This window comes from Artemia sp. Qi Xiang Cuo, chromosome 18 (assembly GCF_049724085.1).
Source record: "Artemia sp. Qi Xiang Cuo chromosome 18, ASM4972408v1, whole genome shotgun sequence".
Lineage (NCBI taxonomy): Eukaryota > Metazoa > Arthropoda > Branchiopoda > Anostraca > Artemiidae > Artemia > Artemia sp. Qi Xiang Cuo.
The window spans coordinates 33,956,528-33,979,441 of record NC_142811.1 but is presented as its reverse complement, the minus strand read 5'-3'; the positions used below and the strand labels follow the sequence as shown (position 1 = coordinate 33,979,441).

Sequence of the window (22,914 nt, the reverse complement as noted above, 5' to 3'; positions counted from 1 at the left end):
TTTTGACACTCATGGCACTGCATTACCTTCCTATGGTATGGCAAAATGTCTCTGTTTCTTCCACAATATCAAATGCTGCCTGGGATAATGTTAGCTTCAAAAACTACCATGACTGATAGGCTGTCCTCTAGCTTTTTGAAGTCTCTGTTATATCTTTGTAGTCTAATAACATCTTTCACTGCAACACCAGACTGGATACTTAATTGTATCTGAACTCTTGATAAGTACTATGGGATACCTTTCATCACTCCTCTTGCTAATTTTTCTTTCCTTATAACTGTAACTTCAATGTTCAGCACCTTCTTCATCTCCAAAGCAGTCTTAAGTGCACTTTCTTCCTTAAGATGCAGGAGGATGATGTTACCATCTCTATTAATTTCAAAGTCGAACCTACTCTTTATCTTCTCCTTGAAAAGCATTGTGAGTTCATATTCGTTGGTGAATTTGGCACCTTGCTCAACAGCCTTGATAATGACGCTACCACAAATCATTTCAGTTTCTGGAATCTCTAATTGAGGAAGATTGACACTTGGTTGATTTCTACTTTTTGTTACCTGGCCACTGATTGTCTGAATATCACTATTTCTATGGAAAAACTGCCGTTTTGGAGCTTCTCTTTCCATTTGGATGCTGTCACCACTAACTGGAGATGCCACCCTTCTTTTAAAATTTTTTCTTCTTCCCTTTTCTTCACAATATAATCCCTTGGCTTCTCTTGGGTTTATCATGGTCATTTCATCAGTTTCAAAATTTATTTCAGGTAGGGATTGAACAATCCCTTCCAGCTCACACTCTTCAACTTCTAAACTACTATATCTGTTGCTCACCTTGCATGCATACTGTGATGTGTTGCATCCTCCATTGAATCTACAGAGGGGCTGCTATTGAACACTTGCTTTCCGTATATATGGGGCATTACTTGTCTCACTGCAAGTCCATTGTTCATGCCATTTACAGCCCACACATATTGAGATGAATTTGATGGGCTTGGTATAGATCCATTGCTGTATACTTGTTGTTCATAAATACTGGGTAAATGCATAGGGCTTGGTACATTCCACTGCATTTGCATTAACTGAGGTCCTGGAGCCCCATTCATAGACATTTGCATAGGGTTATGAACCATTGAGTAATGTCCAACATTAATAGGTGTTGCTGGGCCCCTACCTGAGGGGCCAGCCTGATTGTCCATATTGGCACTATTTTTCAACTATGCTTTATATAGTCCAATCTCTTCTGCTATGATTAAACTGTATTTCACTCTATATCACAAAGAAAAGCCTCTGATCCAATTCAGCTTGTCACATGCCAAACTCTTTTCTCCATGTTTCGAAAATCGGTGTAAGTTTCAAGTATTTTCCACAGCTTCAAATGGTCAGCTTGCTGACCAAGTTCACTTCTTTTGTTGCATTCTATTTCTCTGAAACGTGGCTTTAGTAGTAAAAAAAATACCTTTATAGAGATTTATCTTTCAGCATATTCCTGTCGCCTGACTAAATTATCAATATATCTCTGAATTCTATTTAAAGTGATATTTCAATTCAGTTAGTATTTTTTTTGTAGAAGTACATGCTAATATTCCCAAATCTAGTCCTCGATAAATGTGTACATTAGTGCAACTCTTGTGCGATTGTTAAATTTGAGAAATACAAAAGTGGAGCGGTGTGTCTTCCCTGTTAAAGAGCAAAAAGGAATAAAACTAGCCTAAATCCAGTAAATACTTAAGTAAGTTAGGCTATATGATTAGTATTGAAATGTGGTTCACTGGTGAAAAGCACCTGCAAGACAACCAGCTGGTAGGCTAATATAAGCCTAGGCTATCTTGGTCAACAAATGAGGTTAGGCATAGGCTACCTTTCAAAGAACCTAAGCCTACTTTTTAGTTTCAGTACCGAAATTCTTCTTTATTTTGATGTTTAGAATGATCCCTGACATTCATATGTGTTAGAAAGATCTAAGTTGAAGCATCAATTACCCTAGCATACCAAGCTGCCTGAAGCCCACACAGGTATTCACACTGCTCCACCACAATCTATTAAAAGCATCAATCTAATTCTCACCTAGGAATTTCTGATTTCCTTTAAATCCTTGCGTATGTAGGCCTACTCTTCCCACCCTGTTCAAGAATGACCTGTTAGTGATAGGATGACCTTAATTTCTCTCCCTATAGCCTAGAAAGTGAGATATAACCACAATTATTAGCTTGTTTGACATAGCTTATATCAGTATTGTGAGTTTTAGGGATTAAAGATGTTCTTCACAAGGCTTTTCTTGCAGGTAGGCCTAGGAGCTTGCTGGCTAGGGACAGAGTAGGGTCAATATATACCAAATCATATTATTGAGTTAGGACGAAAGTGAATACACCATTCAATGCATTTTTTTATGCTGATTATGACTATAATAAGCATTTCTTTTGTAAATGAGTTTCTCCCCCCCCCCCCCCCATAGGGGAGAACGGGGCAAACTTGGACACTTTTTAGTTTTCAATGCATAACTAGGTACTGGATTGTCATAAAATATCTTAGTGTGGGTTGTTAGAAAGGTATAAGTATCGCAAATAATGGTGAATTATTTTAAGATTTTTTAAAGATCATTCTACAGTGTGAGTACCATGAAAGTAGGACCTTGTCAAGTGTCCTGTTTTGCCCCGTCCATGGGGTGAAATTGGACAGACATGGGACGACTTTGGACAAGACAGTTTTAAGCAATTAAACTTTATCCAAATACAGAATATTCGTGTAAAATGATACATAATCACTCAAAATCATATGAAAACTCAAAATTTCATAAAAAAATCAGCCAGGAACATTGCACAGGCATCCGGGTTTCAACTAGAATTGTCATTTTAAAGAGTACATCGAAAGATCACAACCAAAAACAAGCCCCTGAACTGCACGACTGGTTCCACCAGCTGAAGAGGGGACATGAAGCTTCAGTTCTATGTCGGTAACGTCTATCTCAGCAATATTGGGAAGCTGAGGAAACATGAATTTGTCCCTTTGTTTCCAAAGAAAGTTAATCCTCGCAAACTGGTTTTCTACAACATCAAGAACTTTGCCAACATAATACACAAGGGCTTTCTTCTTTCCATACTCGAACTTGACAAGAACAAAGTGTCCAGCTTGAATGTCCTTGTCTACGTCATCCTTATCAGCCTCATGGAGGTGCAGAGAATCGTCAGATGAATTGTCGTCAAGTTCAATGTCATCAACACTACTTTCCACTGGAGATTCAATTTGCTTTCTTTTCTTGGCAGTGGGCTGCTTGGCCTGCTTGGGCATAGGCTTTTTACTCTGCTTTTCCTTTCTTGCTCGTGCTTCAGCTTCTAAAGCATCTTTTTCGGTTGTATCGGTAAGAATACAAGTTCGACCTTGCTTTCTCGCATTCCTTCTGGGCTTTGTCATATCTGCTCTTGGATAGGGTCTTACTGCTTCAGGAGTCTGTTTTCCTAGCTTGCTTTGGGGACAAGAAGGAGGAGAGGGAGAGGGTATTGGCTCCATATCGAGTAACGAATTGTCCGGGGGTGGATGATTTGTCACCTCAGCAGGTAGAAAGTCTACCTCAGAAAATACACTTCTGTTGAAGGGCCAAATTCCAGCTTTCGTGAAACCAACTGTTATATTTTTTTACCAACTGTTTATTGCAAAGGAATGGTTCTTTCCTGAGCTGGGCAGTCTCGTGAATCGTAATTCGTTGACCTGGATGGATCTGCAACCAAGTGTTCAGTGATTCTCTCATCGCAAACTTGAATGGTCCGTAGACAGAGACGTCCAATGGCTGTAAGCGGTGGGAACAATGGGGGGGAAAGGTCAGGAGGTGGACCCAATTATCTTTGCACAGCCGCACTAATTCCACCGAAAGATGGCTATCGTGGTTGTCAAGCAGCAGTAGCACAGGGTCTTCTTTCGATGGCTTCACCAGCTTGATGAAGTGCTCAATAGAAGCTACAAAATTGATGGAGGTCATCCAACCACTAGGGTGAGAAAGCCCGAGACATCCTGTGGGGTCTTCTCGAAAAAGCCGGTCGTTCACCTTCACCCGGGGGAATATAAAAACGGGGGGAAGAGCTTGACCAGTTGCTGAAATAAACCCAAGCATTGTAACATTTTACCCTCTCTCTGCTGACACTGTCTGGGAAACTTGCTTCGATCCTTTCCTTGCGATTACTTTTGGAGCTGGCAATACAGTAGGAACCCCAGTTTCATCACAGTTCCAGATACGGTTTGGTGGGAACTTGAATTTTTCGTAGAGTTTCTGCAGGTTGTCAAAGAACAGATTCACAACCACTGGATTGAAGCCAGCAGCCCTTGCCTGGCTGGTATTTTCAGGCTTACGAATAGATAGCTCTGGGTTTCGTTTCATAAAGCCTGAGAACCAGTCAACCCCAGCTATGTCGTCTTGCACCCAGCTCTCCGGCGTTTTGACGCCAATCGATTTGCCCCATTCAAAGGCAAGTTTCCTTGTTTCTTTCGGAGTGAGGCCGTGATTCATCAGCTGACATTTTGGGAGATACTCTACAAACTCTTTTTCTTGTTAGTTTGAGAAAACAGTTTTTCTCTTAAGGTTGGGTGATGGGCTTGGGCGACCTGGGGGTGTAACTCGATTCGCTCGAGGTTCTTCAGTAACTCCTTGTTGATTTTTCAGAGCATAGGTGACGGTTGATTTCTTCAGTCCATAGGTTTTTGCGGCATTTCTAATAGATAGTCTACGCTCTAAGACTGTATTCACTGCCTGCTCCATGGATTCGCCATCTGGTAGATCGTGTTTCCTGATGTAGTTGCGAACCATTGTCCAACTAGAAAGAACAAACAGTAAATGCACGGGAAATAACCTGGAAATAGCTTTAAGAAGCAATGATATGAACCGGGTCCCTCCTTACTTACAGTTCGTTACCATGAATTGTTTGATCATGTAATTAAAAAAAAAATTATATTAAAAATTAATTTTTTTTTTTTTTAATTAACGGCTTTTGTGATTAAGGGGTCATTCTTAAAGCATTGGAACAAAATTTGAACTTTAGCGTAGAGTGAGGTATTGACTAGGGGTGAACCCCCTAAAATACGTAATAAAAATATACGAATATAGTTTGTTACGTGAGTGAATTCATAAGTTACGTCAGAACAAAATTTCGAGAAAGCCATTTAGCCAAAAAATAAATAAAATTGATATATAAATTTTGTTTGAATTATTCATGTACGATGACCCAAAAATGAAGCTGCATTAATTCAAAAACGTCCTGAAATTAAATTACAAAAGACAAGTTTTTTTAACTGAAAGTAAGGAGCGTAATTAAAACTTAAAACGAACAGAAATTATTCCGTATATGAAAGGGGTTGTCCCCTCCTCAACGCCTCGCTCTTTACGCTAAAATTTTTTATTTTTTAATAAAATAGAGCTGTGCGAACGAGTCAAACTTTAGCGTAGTAAAGAGCGAGGCTGTGAGGAGGGGATATACGGAATAATTTCTGTTCGTTTTAAGTTTTAATGTTGCTCCTTTCATTAAGCTAATGAAACAGCCAACTTAACTTCGTTGTGTTGTGCGAAAAAAAAAACACATCTACACACAAGCAACGTCATCTAGCATCATCGATCAAACTCCAAATATTAGTTAAGAAATTCTCTAAAAATTGCCTCCAAAGAGGCAAAGACATTCTCTAAAATGATAAACAAAAATAGCACGGGGTGAAGTTGGACACACTGGGCGACCTTAGACAGTGTCCAAAGTCGCCCCTGAATTTCTGTCCAATCTCGCCCCTATCGAACCAATTTTAGAAAATGGCGTCCTGAAAAAGAAGTACTCGGAATAGACAAATCAAACTCAGGGCATAGATAGAGGATGTATCTAGCAACTGTACAACATCAACAACAAAGAAAAACTACCACCTTTTGTTACCGCAAATCGAACTGATGTTGCGACTCCCAGATTTTTTTAAGCATCTAAAAACTTTCTTACCTCTTATCCTGGTGTTAACAGTTCCGTTAGATTTCAAACTTCCCGCCAATGTAGACATACATAAGCCCCGTCTACCCTATTTTTTGTGGATCGATAGAAGCAATAGGCTAGTTGTCAGGTTCGACGTCCAAGTTTGCCCCTGTCCAATTTCACCCCGTTCTCCCCTACCTAACCCTGAATTGGCCTATATTGGGGGGGGGGCTGTAATTCATTTCCAATAGAAATGCTTATTATATTTTTAATCAGCATAAAAAAAGGCATCAAATGGTGTATTCACTTTAGTCCTAACTCAATAATATTATTTTGTATATATTGACCCAGAGTAGTCTCCAGGCCATTAGCATCCATTTTATACTATAGGTGTAACAAACTCTAAATGTACACAGACTAGTGCCTTACAGAGTTTCCTTACCACACACAGCTTTCTGGTGGTAAAAGTTTGCTTGATCAGCCCATGGGCCTGTCTTGCTTTTTTCACTACCATAAAACCACCATAGGCTACAAGGGACAATTTTTTGTGTTTTATGCTAATTTCTTGTCAACTGTTCATTGTAGAACAATGAAACTTATGCCATTGGATACATATCAATGAGAGGAAAGCTAGAGCAGAATCTGCAATTTTTTTTATCATCAATTTTTTTTTTTTTTAGAGGTGTCCCTTGATTGGGTCCAGTTTCCAATCTAGGGACATTAACTTGAATCACATTGTTAGACCTTGTTTTTCCTGTTTAAATTATCAAGGGACACTCAATATGTTAAAAAAAAAGGTTTATTTTCATTTACAGGAGCAATATGGCACTATTGCTTATAGAATACACTTTTAGACCACAAGGTTCTTCCAAAACAACTTCAAGTTTTTTCCAAAAAAACTTAAGAAAAGATCAGTTAAATGTGGTGAATCACATAAATTACAGTATCTTATGCACTTTGAATTATATAAATTATCTTAGGCACTGATCTAGTTAATTGGAAAACTTCTAATATCTTGGAACTTCAGAGCCCCTCTATGAGTCAAATCTGGGGGCTGGAGAAATTTTATAATGTCTGACTTTCTGAACATGGCCTTGTCCTCCTGTGCTGGGAATCCAAAGTAAGGCAAGGTGGTCTTCCTTACAAATTCGGCTGTGATTTTCCCATGGTCCACTTCACTTACTCTCGCAGTGTAAAGCTTCTGGCTTTTGTTCTTCTGAGTGTCACTGGGGTCCTGGAAGCTCACTATAACCCAGGATCCAATAGTCAATTTGGCATCTCTTTCTGGTTCTTCTGTGTCAACTTCTGATTCTGTGCCAGAGTCAGAAGAACTTGAGCCTTGCAAATTGTAATCCTCAAGTTCAGCACTGGTGTTGTAGTCTTTGTTAAAATAGGTCACTAGGTCGTCATCACTTTCTTTGCTTGAAGTGCTTGTCTTTATAATTTTGTTTCTGATTTGCGCCAAGCTTGTTGGGCTGATTTTCTGACCACACATACCAGTTTTCTTTTTTCTAGGATTAGCTGTTTTCTTCTCTTTGGCAGAATGTGACTATGTTATAGGTGGGCGATTGACTGGTTTGTCTACCCGAATTGAGCACTCAATATCTGATTCTTCAGATGACTGTTCCCCAGTTGTGCCAGTATCCCTTCCTCTGACACTCCAGCTGGCAGGCACTGTTTGCCTTTTTTTTCTTCCACAGCCTGCTTTGTTATTGTTTCCATCTGCCAAACCCAAGGGCTCCTCAGGACCAAATCTGATTTCTCTGAGATAAGAAACAAGACTGTCTTGAAGTTCACTGCAGTTTTTGTCAGTCAGGTCACCAGGTGGCAGATGAGCAAGCACTATTTCTGGCTTAAACAGATAGATCCTGCACTTTTCAAAACCAGCTCCGAGGTTTGCTGGAGTATTTGCTTCAATTGACCTAAGAAGAGTGTTCAGAAGTTTTGGAAACTGAGTTTTTTCAATGGCACTTAAATTTCTTCCTGTTCCCATCTTCCACTTATCTAGAGTTTCTCCCCACTTCCAATTTCAAGGAGCAAAAATGCAGCATCAAGTGGCTCTAGAAGATGAGTTGCATTTGGTACAAGGAACTTGAAAAGAATGTTGTTTTCCTCACATAATCTGACTACTTCTGGGGACAGGTGGGATGAGAGATTGTCATCAATCAGTACTTTTTTCTCAGATAGCCAACAACAGTAGGGCAAAATAATCTTTTTGAAGTAATCTTCAATAGTGATGCCGTCAAGCCAACCAGACTTTGTTCTGTTGTACCTTGCACTGGTTGGGCTGCTGATGATCCAGGCATCATACAAATGGATTTCCCTGTAGCACACATAGGGAGGCAGCACTATACCACATGCTGTACCTGCCATCATTAGCAAAACACTCATTTTTGAGGAGCTCATAATCTTTTCTTGATACTTTATGCTGCATTTCACAATCACTTTTTTCTTCCCTGGCTCATCAGTCAGATTTGTCTCATCATAGTTTATGATATTTTGAGGAGGAATTCCTTCTGTGTCTTTAGCATATTCCTAAAAAAAAATCCCTAACCATAGCATGATTCACTTTTGCTCTAGCTCTTTTTATGTTTGAGGCCATTCTCTCTGACAGTTCACCACTGTTTCTTTCTAGAATTTTTTTTTGCCCACTGTATGCCAGGAATATTGTCCTTGAATCTGCCAAATGATCTCCCTTGGTGATCTAGGTAATACTTCACAAAACACCTCAAGTCAAAAGCTGTCATGGGATAGCCCATCTGTCTACATGTCACCAAGATTTTCACAAGTTCTTCCTCTTGAAACTCATCAATCTCAGGAGGTCTTCCCATATTTAAGATTTTATGACCCTTTTTTCTTGCACTATGATGTCTATAGAGAACACTTTTTGGGATGCCAAATTTATCACCAGCTTCTCTATAAGAAATTCCATTGTCAACAGCTAGAGCACGTTCTAGGGCATCCTTGTCCACCTGCTTTCTTCTTATGCTCATGTCCCTTGATTTAGCACTTTACAACCTGAAAAAGACAGATTTTAGTAAAAAAAAAAAAAAAAAAAAAAAAAAAAGAAGAAAAAAAAAAAAAAAGTACTTTGAAAATTGGTTACAGTCATCCTCAACAATATAGCTATCCATCTAGCTAGCTCTCAGATCTGCTTCAGTCATCCAGTTGTAGCACCAGACAAAACTTCCAGACCTAAAATATAAATCAAAATACCCACTCTTGCTTTTTATTTTTTTTAAACATAAAAAATTACTAAATTAAGCAAAATATGGCACAATTCTATGTAAAAATGAATAGGCTTACTGACAGTAATTTTAGTTTGGCAGTATCCTTAAAACTTCTCCAGATATCTTGGCCTAAGCAACTTTCCTGGAAAGATGTCCCTAGATTGGGCTGTGTCCCTTGTTAGGTGGTTTTATGGTATAAGCTTGTGTAGCCTAGGCTATTCCTTTGGAAGTCAGGTAAATATTTCACTGTTCATATTAGGACCTATTGACTTATGAATACAGTGAACATAACACTAGATATCATTTTTTATGCTCTTTCTGATTACAATAATCACTTTTCTCTCAAATTTAATTTTAAGCCCTTTTACAACCTTGAAAATAATATTATCATTCTATATTTTTTGGGTATAAAAATGGGCTATAACATTTGTTTTAAACTTACTAGGCTATTTTATTTAAATTCATTGGTCATGAATTGTAACATTGATTTTGTTAAGATTAAGTTAATTAAAAAATAATCAAACAAATCTATCATGTTTTCTTCTTATTCTGTTAGGCTGCTAAAAACTGCCATTTCACCTATATGTCAAAGAATATCAAAGCTGACAGAAGAAACATGATGGATAGAAAAATTGGGAAATTGTTTGAATTTTTTATCAAACTTGATCATGATAAATCAATGTTTGTGGATTATTTAACTTAATAAAAATAGATTTATAATCTTTTTTATACTCAAAAACTAGAAAATACCAAAATATTTACTGGAACTCAAGCTCCCTGAAGTATAGGGAGCTTAAGAAGTATATGATTAGCTTGAATATTTTAATAAAATAGCCAAATATTAAATTTTTGTATAACATATAAAATAGCCAAAAGTCCCTAAAAAGGGGTTTTCCTAGGTTTGGAAGATTCTTCCTAAATAGGTCTTTTACTAACTTTGAAAAGAAAACAAAACATTTAGCTATGTTGTAGTTTAGGCCTATGCAAAAAAATATGTTCTGGGTGCATGTCTTAGACTAAAAATCTGAAAATGTTGTGCAAGGTAAGCACATCCTACAAGATGCACTGGTCCTGTACGTTATCCTTTAGGTTGGGTAAGCTAAGAATATTGCTCAAATCCTGGGGAGCATCTTGCCAAAAACTGCAGTCCATAAGAAGTAGACTGTAAATCAGGGATGGCCAGGCTGCAGGCTGCATACGGTTCTCATTAATTTTTTTTTGCCTGAAAGATTCATCACACTTCTAATAAACATAAATAATCTTCTAATAAACACACTTCTTCATCATGCAAAACTTCTCTGGAGTTTTGACAGGATAGGATTGACCTGATCAGTACATTCCATATTATGAAGGGTGTTGATAATGTGGACTGGGCTGATTTCTTCAAACTTAGTCATTACTCAGCCACTCAACAAAACTTGTATAAACTGTATCAGCCACAAGTGCACAAGAAAATAGGTCAATGTAGCTTGATTAACTGTGCAATCATTTAAGAGTGCTCTTGTTGAAACTGAATTCTATGAAAAACAGTTTCTGTAATATAGTTGTTGCATAGTTGTTTTTTACTGATGAATATTTTTTTGTTTTATTTTTCATTTTGTGTTTTAGATTGTTGCTGTTTGAGCTGTTATTTTTTGTGTTTGTTATGCAACAAGCCTATGGCTTCCTCCTTTATTGAATAAAATATAAATAATAGCCAAATTAGCTGAAATAATTATGTTAATAATAATTTTTTGCATCCGCATATATTGAAAAATTAGCTTAAATTTTGAATGGATATAATAGGTTTAAATGTAATTGGGATAGATATTTTTATATACCACCCATAGACTTATGATGTATTTCTGAAAAGGCCTACAGAATCATTTGAGTTGTCCAGCCGTGCTCTAAGTCAACTTGATTTTTTAAGCCCAAGAAAGTCTTCTTAACACTTCTCTTCAAAGTGTTTAAATGCTTTACAAGTAGAGAAGGGATGAAGGGTAAAAACTTTGAACACATTCATGGGCCATAGTCTGGGCTGTAGGTTTAGTCCTCAGAGTTTGATTCACATAGTACAAAACTTCTAAGTTAGTGAAAAACACTCTGTCTACTTTTACCTAAGTTACTTTTTTTAATGAACTGAGATTTCATTTTTGGTTTAAATGCACTATAGCAAATTTTTTAGAAATTCTCATTTTTACTACTTATTGTTGGATTTGATTGGTAAATTCAAAAATTTTAAGAATGAAAGCTTAGTTATAAATGTCTTAACTTAAGAAGTAACTAATTTATTTCTGTATTTTACAGTTTTGTTGCATGCTTGAAGTTTGAAATGCAGCTAAAAATCTTTGTTTTCATTTGAAAATCCTACTTTCAACTATCTCATCGAATTAATATGATTGTTAATAGCATGGTTTTGTTAATTAACAATCATAATTCTGGAAGTCATCAAAAATTGTTGAAAAAATATGTACAGAGGAAATAGGCTTTATGTCATTGAAACTTCCATGAAGAGACTTATTGCCTAAATTGGGATTTAAGAAATTGTTGTTGAATGTGGACCTCTTTCTTTCAACTCTTAAACTATTCTCAACATCTAGGAATTTTGCATCAATGAAGCTCAGTTTGGGATGCACAGACAAATCAAATCCAGGGAAAGCATTTTCAAGCTCAAAACAAACAGGAATTACTATCAAATAATAAATAAACCGAAAACGAACAGAAATTAAATAATAAATCATAGGAAAAAACATACAACAATTAATAATATAAATGATTAAATAGATCTTAAAGCAAGTAATGCTTAGATTGAATATGAAAATCAAGCTTTAAACGAAAAAAAATATTTTGCTATTGAAGTATAAATGAAACTTAAAACGAACAGAAATTAAATAAACAGTCAATGCAAACGAACATACAGTAGATATTAATGTGAATGAATAAATAAATCTTAAAAAGAGTGAAACTTAAATTCAATATGAAAATCAAGCTTGAAACAAACAAAAAACTACAAACAAGAGTTTGGGTATCGCCTCCTTCTCACTGCAAGAGTCTAAAACCTACTGCGTCATTGGCACTTTACTGAAAACCAATTTTATTACAAATATTTTCTTTTGTACTTAATACTGAAAATAAACATTAAAATTATAGTAAAATTTGAACTGATGAGCTCTCAGCAATTAATATTATTATACATCAAATATTCAGTTTAATTTATTAGTTCTTTCTAAAGTTGTTCAAGACGAATATAGTTTCACTAAAAACAAGAGTTTGGATACTGAACCGTAACTAAAAACCGACACCTTTCATCATGATTGTTGTCTCGCTTAAAAAGGAATTTTAATAGAATTATTTTATTTTACAGCTCTTATAGTATTGAAAAGAAAAATAAAATTGCATTTACTTAAATTCTTTAGCTGATGAATCTTGAAAAAATTAATATCATTATATATCAAATATTCAATTTGATGTTGTTTATACTTTACACGACTGTTCAAGACGCATGTAGTTTTCAGTAAAGCGCCAATGACGCAGTAGGTTTGAGACTTTTACAGTGTGAGAAGGAGGCGATATCCAAACTCTTGTTTGTAGTTTTTTGTTTGTTTCAAGCTTGATTTTCATATTGAATTTAAGTTTTATTTGTTTTAAGATTTATTTATTCATTTACATTAATATCTATTGTATGTTTGTCGTATTGATTGTTTATTTAATTTTTGTTCGTTTTAAGTTTCATTTATACTTCAATAGCAAAATATTTCTTTTCCTTTTAAATTTGATTTTCATATTCAATCCAAGCATTACTCACTTTAAGATTTATTTATTAATGTATATTATTACTCATTGTATGTTTTTCCTATGATCGTTTATTTAATATCTGTTCGTTTCGGGTTTCATTTATTCTTTATTAGTAATTTCTGGTCGTTTTGCGTTTGAATTTTATAAGGTATTTGTATCTGCTGAGCTTAAGTTTAAAATGGCCTTTACTTTTCTTTGAAAAACTTATTTTTTGGAAAGTTTTTTTTTGAATTAATTTTTGTTCGTTTTTGATTGCAAAAAGTTTCAAGTTTTAAAAAATTCCTTATTTCAAAATCAAACTTAAAAAAAAAATATCAAATCTTCATCAAAGTTTCAAAACCTGGTATCAAAGTAACAATATCAAAGTGAAAAAATGTTCGCCTCCCTTGAAACGAGCCCCCTTTGAAGTTAATACAATGACCCCTTCTATTTAAAGTGCGTCTGAAAAAAAAAATAAATGGAGTGTGGGGGGGGGGACTAGCTACCCTCCGATTACTTTTTACTCTTAAAAAGTGAATTACAACTTTCAGTTTCCAATCATATGAACCCTCTATGAAGTTTATACAAGCACACCTTCCATAACAACCATATATGCCCCCAGGGAATAACTTACAAAGCCTACCCTCGGGCCCTGGGGGGCTGTGTTGACACCAGAGTATTTGATATTTAAACTATTTTTAACAAAATATCTATCTCAAAATTTTTATCTGATATATTTCGGGCGTGGAGGGGGGGGGCTAGTTGCCCTCCAATCTCTTTTGACTCTTAAAAAGCGAACGAGAACTTTTAATTTCCAATCAAATGAACCCTCTCCGAAGTTTATACAAGCATCCCCTCCATAAAAACGATATATGCCCCCATAGCATTACTTACAACGCCTGCCTCCCGGCCATGGGTGTTTGCGTCGACACAGCAGTTTTCTTATCTGACCTTTGAACTATTTTTAATGAAATAGCTATTTTTAAAATTGTATCGGATAGGCTTGGGGAAAAAATGGTATGTGAAGGGGGATAGTTGCCCTCGGAAATCTTTTGACTCTTAAAAAGTGAACTAGAACTTTCAATTTCCAATCAAATGAGCCCTCTCTGAAGTTTGTAGAAGCATGCCTTTCATAAGAACCATACATGCACCCTTGGATAACACTTACAACGCCTACCCCCTGGGTCCTGGGGGGTTGTGTTGACACTGGAGTTTTTGTTATCTAATTTTTGAACAATTTAAAAAAAAAAAACTGGCATCTCAAAATTTGTAGCAGACGGGTTCGGGGAGAAAAATGCATGGGGGAGCACTAGTTGCCTTTAAATATCTTGACTCTTAAAAAGTGAACTCGAACTTTCAATTACCAATCAAATGAGCCCTCTGTGAAGTTTATACGAGTATCCCTTTCGTAAGAATAATATGTGCCCCAGAGCATAACTTACAACGCCTACCCCAGAGCCTTAGGGGTTGTGTCGACACCTCAGTTTTTGTTATCAGACTTCTGAACAATTTTTAACTTAATGGCTATCTAAAAAATTTTACCGGATGAATTCGGGTAAAAAAGGGCGTGGGGGGGCTAGTTGCCTCCAACCTCTGTTGACTCTCAAAAATTGAACTGGAACTTTCAATTTCCAATCAAATTAGCCCTCTGAAGTTTTACGAGCATCCCTTCCAAAAGAACCATATATTTCCCCAGGGCATAACTTACAACGCCTGCCTTCGGGCCCTGGGGAACTCTGTCGACCCCGGAGTTTTCGTTATATTGTCTTTGAACTATTTAAAAAAAAATGTCTATCTCAAAATTCTTATCAGATGGGTTTGAGAAAAAAAGGGCGTGGTGGGGGGGGGGGCTAAGTGCCTTCCAATCTCTTTTGACTCTTGAAAAGTGAACTAGAACTTTCACTTTCCAATCAAATAAGCCCTCTTTGAAGTTTATACACGTATTCCTATCATAAGAACCATATATGCCCCCAGGGCATAACTTACAACGCCTGCCGCCGGGGCCTGGGGGGTTGTGTCGACACCGGAGCTTTTGTTATATGATCTTTGATCTATTTTAACAAAATAGCTATCTCAAAATTTGTATCGGATGTATTTGGGAAAAAAGGCATGGGGGGGGGGGGCTGGCTACCCTCTAATATCTTGACGCTTAAAAAGTGAACTAGAACTTTCAATTTCTAATCAAATGAGCTCTCTCTGAAGTTTATACGAGCATTCCCTCCATAAGAACCATATTTTCAATCGAATGAGCCCTTTTTGAAGTTTTTACAACAACGCTTTCTACAAAAACCTTATATGCCCCCAGAGCATAACTTACAATCCTTGCCCTGAGGGCTGTGGGGGGGCGGAAGTGGTCATCCTCAAAGAACTAATTTCCAGAATTTTCAACCACGTTGAACAAAATGGTTATCTCAAAATTTTGATGGGATGTGTTTGGGGAAAAGGTGGGCGCGAGAGGGGGGTTAGTTGCCCTCCAATCACTTTTAACTATTAAAAAGGGCACTACCCTTTTGAATTTCGAATCGAATGACCCCTTTTTGAAGTTACTACGGCAAAGCTTTCTATATAAAGCTTATATGCCCTAAGGGCATAACTTACGACCCTTGCCCTGAGGGCTCTGGGGGAGTGTCCTCCTCAAAAGCATAATTTCTATCTGGAAAACAACTACGTAGAACAAAATGGCTATCTCAAAACTGATTGGATGTGTTTGGGGAAAGGTGGGCGTGGAAGGGGTGTTTGTTGCCTTCCTATCACTTTTGCCTCTTAAAAGGTTAATAGAACCCTCGATTTCCAATCGAATGAGCCCCCTTTGAAGTTTTTACGACAACCCCTTCCATATGAAGTGCCTCCGTGGAAAATAAATAATAAATCATAGGCAGCGCGCTAGCGCTGCCTTAGTAAAGAACGATGTGGGCCCAATGTGTGTTTTTTTTTCTCCATACCCGGGCACTTCGTATCGAAGGAGTTGTCGTAGAAACTTCGAAAGGGCTCATTCGATTGGAAATTGAAGTGGCTAGTGTTCTTTTTAATAGTCGAGAGTGATTGGAGGCCAACTAGCCCCCCGCCCACGCCCCTCATTCCCCCAAACACATCCAATGAAAATTTTGAGATAAAATTTAAAATTTTGAGAAAAAATTTCCACTTTTTTGGTTTTATTGGTCGCATGTTTGTTGTGAGTCTTTTTTTTCTTTCATATATTTTTGTCTTGCTGAGGACGGCCCTTGGACATAGGGCCGAAATATTAATTCAAATTATCTCCACTGTCTTACAAAAAGATTTCCCTTTTGTTCTTCGTACTTTTTTTGTTTGTGATGGAAAGGCAGTGTGGTCTTCGTCGCTATTTTTTTCAGATAGAAAATATCTCTTTGAGGAGGACACTTCCCCACAACCCTTGGGGCAAGGGTTTTAATTTATGCCCTGAGGGCATACATAAACAATGTTGGCACAATGTACCCTTTATTATTTTTTTCCTTTAGAGCAGGGCACTTCATATGGAAGGGGTCGTCGTACAGGCTTCAAAAGGGGCTCCTTCGATTGGAAATCGAGAGTCCTCGGGCCCTTATTAATAGTCGAAAGTTTTCTGTTTTTGGTAAAAACAGAAAACAGCTGTTTCAAACAGTTCGCGGTAACGAACTGTAAGTAAGGAGCGACCCGGCTCAATAGTAACCGAAACTCTAAAAAACAGAATTTTGATACCTATAAAAACATCAAAAGAACCAGATTATTATGCTGATTTCAAATAAATAAGTGTGTGACTCTGTCTCACAACTTTACTTTTTAAAACAATAAAAAACTTTAGTGTAAAGAGCGAGGCGTTGAGGAGGGGACAGCCCCTTTCATATACGGAATAATTTCTGTTCGTTTTAAGTTTTAATGTCGCTCCTTACTTTCAGTTAAAAAAAAACTTGTTTTTTTTAGTTAATTTTGATCAAAATTATATTTGCCATGGGTAGTGCTTTTCTGTGGCGGTAAAACTTTTGAGAAAATCTAGTAATCTTGCAGCACTTTTTTCCGCAAAAAAAGAGCAGTTTTTCTAATATAGGGGCGAAAAATTGTCTGCACACATAAATATCGCTATCGTTTTTTTCTTTATGGTTGTTTTTCTCCCATTTTCCCGTTCCAAAAATACATTCTTATGTTTATAATACATACTAGTTATTTGAGACATATAGAAAGAAAATAATTTTCAGCATGAAATTGTGCAGTCAGCTAAAAATCATTAGTATTTAAGCAGAGCATATAGTTGATTTGGGAGGGGAAAATTTTCACCTCCCGATCATGCTTTCCCCTCTCCCCCCCCACTCTATCCTGATGTGTGGAAGTCATCTTAAACAAAAGTAAGAAAGAAGAAAAATGTACGGGAAAATGACACTTCTTACAGCCATTAAAAAAATTGTTGTTACCTTGCAGGTTAAAGCAGCCTTTTAAGATTAATTATTTCCAAGCCAATTTGTGTGAAAAATTTTCAAAAGATAAATTAAGGGTGGGTTTAAGGGTACTTCGGAAATTTTTACGGTGCTTTCCGCTAGAAAATATTGTTCTATGCCCTCCACCAAATTTATTCTTAAATAAATAAGTAATGTGAAATTTCTCAAATTATGGAATTTCAAAGGAACTTAGACTCTTCGCTACATAATACTTTATTTAATAATTCTCTTCTCTTGAATAGGTTTTCAAAGGGATGTAAATATAAGGACAATTGTACTTTTTGACAATTCATCAGAAAAATTTCGTTGCTTTGCGGCAGAAAGTACTTTCTCCAACGCATGCACTTGCTCTATCATAGAAATTGTTACTGTTTTAAATTTTGTTTTAAGAATACGAGTGGACATGCTTTTGATTATGTAGGTTTGTTTTCATAGTCCATTCCCAAAGGAGAAAGGGTAGTGACATCCCCGACTATAACTAACTATAGGCTAATCACATAATCCAAGAATACTAATTTTATTTCTTAGCCCAGCCCCCCCCCCCTAAGAAAATCTGGATCTGCCAATAATTCGAAGGTCTAATATAAGAAAATTGCACTTTTGCACCCGTCCCTAGGATTTATATAAATTTGCACTACTGTATATGTAAATTAATGAAAAAGGAAAACCTTACCGGAAAGCTCTACAACACTCTAAAAGATAGACTAGCAGTTTCTCCTCAAAAGATTTTAAGACATTTACGGCAGAGCTGCTAACACTGCAGGAGCGTCTTATGATTTTGAAACCTGTTGTATCCAAAAACGACCGGAATCAGCTTTCTTCATCGGACTCTACCATAGCCTCAAGGACTTCAGCAGTACAAAGGCGAGTTGGAGTGGGCTCTCTTGCAGTCTCTGCACCATTACTTAATATATTCTACAGTAATGGTGCCAAAGACTGAAAGACGAGAGAACGACCCCCAAGTGAAAACCTTCCAAAGGTTGAAGGATCCAGATAAGCTGTATAACATGTCACCGGATAGCTTATTCTGCGACCTCGTTTTCTGACAGACTCCCAACTCCCCACTAGTCTTCTCCATTACTTTCGCCACCCTCTCAATCAACTGTAGTGAATCGAGGCGTGCGTCCTGAACATCAGATCATTTGCCCCTCTTCTTTCTGGGTTGGGTTGACAATGTATCCCAATCTTTGAATATTTCTTCTTTTCTCAGGATAAATTCATATCCTTCTTCTCGGGATAATTAGCTTTCGGCTGTACAGGATGTTGCTTATTTATGTAAATTCACAAGTCGCAAAAATTACGTTACTATTAAAATAAATGGCGTAATTGTAAACACTGCTTATAGATATTCGAAATATGGATGAATATGTAAACATGTAGATTAGCTAATTAGGTAAAAATGTTGTATAATCGTAGTAGGGTTTACCCAATTCAATAAGTCAGCATAAATTGATTGCTATATGTAGATGGTGTTGTAGGTTTAGATCCATTAACAGTTTGAAAGCATCTATGAAAAAATCTCTTTTTGAAGATTGGGTCAAAGTTTTTACATTTGTCAGAGGGTTTGAATTCAGTCCTAGTTGAACTTTCAAATTTAAGAGATTCGCTTATTTTCTTTCCAGCATTTTATATTTCAGTAACATGTACTCTGGAGGTTCTTCTTTGATCTTCCAGTACCTGCATAATGGACTACAGGCAACCTCTCCAGCTGTCTGCCTAATTTTATATGAAAAAGAATGCCGGTCGAAGTTAGCCGCATTTGTACTCAGGCGATGAAACCGGACTGATTGCATCCTGGTTGGAAAGGAGGATAAATTGGATGACTTTAATTTGGGTAGTGTTTTCAGTCACAATCTAGTTATGTCCCTTATAGTTAGAGGTTTCACTGGTTCCATTTGACTTTTTGCTCCTTGCTTTGCTATATTGTCTGCTTTTTTATTTCCTTGTATGCCCAGGTGACTAGGAATATATTGAAATTTAATAACACAGCCTAATCTTCCAAGGCTGCTAAGGTTTTCTTTAGTTTGATGTAAGTTTATGTCCAGTGTTTCAAAGTTAGGGTTTGTTAGGATATTGAGAGCTGATTTGGAGTCAGAGAATACTACTATATGTTTATACATATAGTGTCTCTTCCGTAGACACTGCATCAATCTAATCAGATTCTTCCGCAAAAGTATCTTCACTTCCGGAGTTTACAGAAAAAGGAACAGAATGGCCGTCTGAATCATTTTCACCAGCCTTCTGTTTAACTTTCTGGCAGAATCATTTATGTGATGATGCATAGTTCCCCAGGATGGTGCTTGGCCCCCTGTTATATTTTAAATAAGCTGTTTCATATCTGACCTAACAAACACAGAAAGTGCCAATATGTCTTTAAACAGGGTTTTGTAGCAGAGCTTCCACAGATAAGTTTGTTTTGATACTCTTCTTATTCTATATTTCGCTAATTCATTATCCTCTGTGTCACTTGCTTTGCTATTGGGAGCTTTCTTTAGGAGAGCAGCTTGACTTGATATATATTTTTTTTTAGATGGTTTGTGTTTGTTATTTACTGCACCAGCCGCATATACTTTATTTTTGTGCACATCAATTATATCCTTCCTTTTAAGATGGTATATAAATGTCGTAGTAGAGACTCCCTTGACCTTTAGAGAAACTTTGAAGAAATTGCACCTGATACTTTCTGTGATTTCTTTTTCAAAAGGGATACCCAGAGAAATAGCTTAGAAGTTTTAGTTGGAACATCCAAGTCGTCATCAGAAGATGACATCATGCTTTTCTTAGCACAAAGGTTGATTTTAGGATTTTTTACAAAATTAGAAGCACCTTCGAGTAACCTACTATTTTAAAAATTGCACCTCCACCCAAATATCTGACCTCTTTCACCTCACTGGCATAACTAGGGGGAAAGGGACCAATTACCTCCTGAGCAGTCATGTTGGCACAATAAGCCAAAGAATCTGTCTGCTTATAAAAGCAAAATGACATATCCCAACTACGGTTTCATAACAACTTAGACCATTTGAAGCACAATATTAATTTTTAAGGGAATTAGCTTGTCTATAATTGGTATTTATGAGACAGATACATGAAATAATTCACCGCTTAGTCTTAATTCTTTGAATTTCTTTTGCTGTATGGTAAAAAAAACTGTGTTCACCGGAAGATTGCTATCCCACTGAATGAGAAAAATATATCAACATTTTATAAGAATTTGTCCCTTCCAGAAAATCAGCTAGTTTCAACTCTAGGCTTTTCCTTGAAAGGATTTCTATTGATTTTAGAGATGGTTTTAGTAACATGAGAAAAATTATATTTGGCTATCTTGTTATGTTGATGCAATAAAGATTTACTAGCAAAAACATATATTTATACTGGACAAGACTTCAATACATTTACATTGCTCTCTGACTAAGTATTTAAGAGAATTTTACAAATTAATAATCAGTATTTATCATGTATAGGTCAGCACAGTAATCGTAGCAAGTCAATGTTATTTAGCAGCATATATTCTATAAAAACAGTTATATTAAAGTTCTCGCGGCTAAAGGTGCAAATTATTTCCCATGTAATGTAGGAGACAGAGGCCCTACCCCTACCACTGGAACCAGGATACACAGGAATAAGTGATTTGTTTGTATCCTGCTTCTCCTGGACAGTAACTGTGCAACTTTCCTGTTCAATTGATGGAATAATATACTGTAAGCAATACGTCGTTTTAGTGAAATTAAACTGCACATTTACCGTCCATTCAGGGGCGGATCTAGAGTAAAATCTCTGGCGAGGCCTAATGTGACAAGGCCACCAATGAGCAAAATCTTGGGGGGACCCAATGTGACAAAGGTACCAATAGCTGACGAAATTGACAAATTTATTCTAAAAAAAGGAGTGAAAAAGAAAAAAAAGTAAGGAATGAGGGTTGCAGAAAAAATCTTGGAGGGGGGGAGCCGGGTCCTCCCTGGATTTGCCACTGCTAACACTTACGCAAATACCTACTGTCATCTGACTCCTAGTCCCTAATTCTGCTTAGCTGAAACAATCGAGCAGCACTATTTGATACGCTTGACAGACTGAGTTCCATCATTTTACTTACGTTCCAATTCTAATAATCGCATGAGGCGTAACCACGCTTCTACAATTTAAAATTATGATTTAAAAATCATTTTGTAAATTCAAAATTTTCAAATATCTCATTCTCGTATCACTTAAATAAAATCAGAAACAGAAGAAAAAGAGGTAGAAGAAAAAAACAGAAACAGGATGAAATAGCTATTATAAAAACAGGAACAGAACAGAAAAGGTAAATAAAAAACAGGTCATCTGTTTCTGTTTTTTTTTTTGCATGATCAGAACAGAAACCGGTACTTTAAAAACAGAACAGAAACAGTGCCCATGCTTAGTCGAAATTTATTGGTGGGCAACTAGCCCCCCCCCCCCCATCATTCCTCCAAATACACCCAATCAAAATTTCGAGATAGCCATTTTGTTCAGCGTAGTTGATTTCCAGATAGAAAATATGTTTTTGAGGAGGACACTCCCCCACAACCCTCAGGGCAAGGGTTTTAAGTTATGCCCTTGGGGCATATAAGGTTTTTATAGACGGCGCTGTCATAGAAACTTCAAAATAGGCTCATTCGATTGGAAATTTTAAGGGCTAGTACCCTTTTTAATAGTCGAAAGTGATTGGAGGGCAACTAAACCCCCCACACGCCCATCATTCCCCCAAACACATCCAATCAAAATTTTGAGATAGCCATTTTGTTCAGCGTAGTTGATATCCAGATAGAAATATGTTTTTGAGGAGGAAACTCCCCCTAAACCCTCGGGAGAAGGGTTTTAAGTTATTCCCTGGGGGCATATAAGGTTTTTAGAGAAGGCGCTGTCGTAGAAACTTCAAAACAGGCTCATTCGATTGGAAATTCGAAGGGCTAGTACCCTTTTTAATAGTCAAAAGTGATTGAAGGGCAACTAGCCCACCCCCACGCCCAACATTCCCCCCCAAACATCCCAAACAAATTTTTATGTATCCCTTTTGTTGAGCGTAGTTGATTTCCCGATAGAAATATATTTTTGAGGAGGCCACTCCCACACAACCCTCAGGGCAAGGGTTTTAAGTTATGGCCTGGGGGCATATAAGGTTTTAATAGAAGGCGTTGTCGTAGAAACTTCAAAACAGGCTCATTCGATTGTAAATTCGAAGGGCTAGTACCTTTTTTATAGTCGAAAGTGATTGGAGGGCAATTAGTCCCCCCCCCCCCGCCCATCATTAACCCAAACACATCCAATCAAAATTTTGAGATAGCCATTTTGTTCAGCGTAGTTGATTTCCAGATAGAAAATGTTTTTAAGGAGGGCACTCCCCCACAACCCTCAGGGCAAGGGTTTTAAGTAATGCCCTGGGGGCATATAAGGTTTTTATAGAAGGCGTTGTCGTAGAAACTTTGAAAAGGGCTCATTTGATTGGAAATTGGAGTGGCTCGTAGTAGAGAGGGGTCTTATACTCCCGTACGTACCACGTGGTTTATGGTTTTCTCAGTGAGAATGAAAAAACAGAATTTTTCTCACTTGAAAAACCATGAAT

General features: G+C 37.0%; 1 protein-coding gene across 1 annotated transcript in view; it reads left to right on the top strand.

Annotated features, from left to right (window-relative positions):
• The first annotated feature begins 1,614 nt into the window (after nucleotides 1-1,614).
• Nucleotides 1,615-22,914, top strand: part of GckIII (Germinal centre kinase III) — a 303,196-nt gene continuing 281,896 nt past the window's right edge. The window contains exon 1 of the mRNA XM_089104372.1: nucleotides 1,615-1,725. The gene's annotated coding sequence lies outside the window, so the exon portion shown is untranslated. The remainder of the gene's footprint in view (nucleotides 1,726-22,914) is intronic.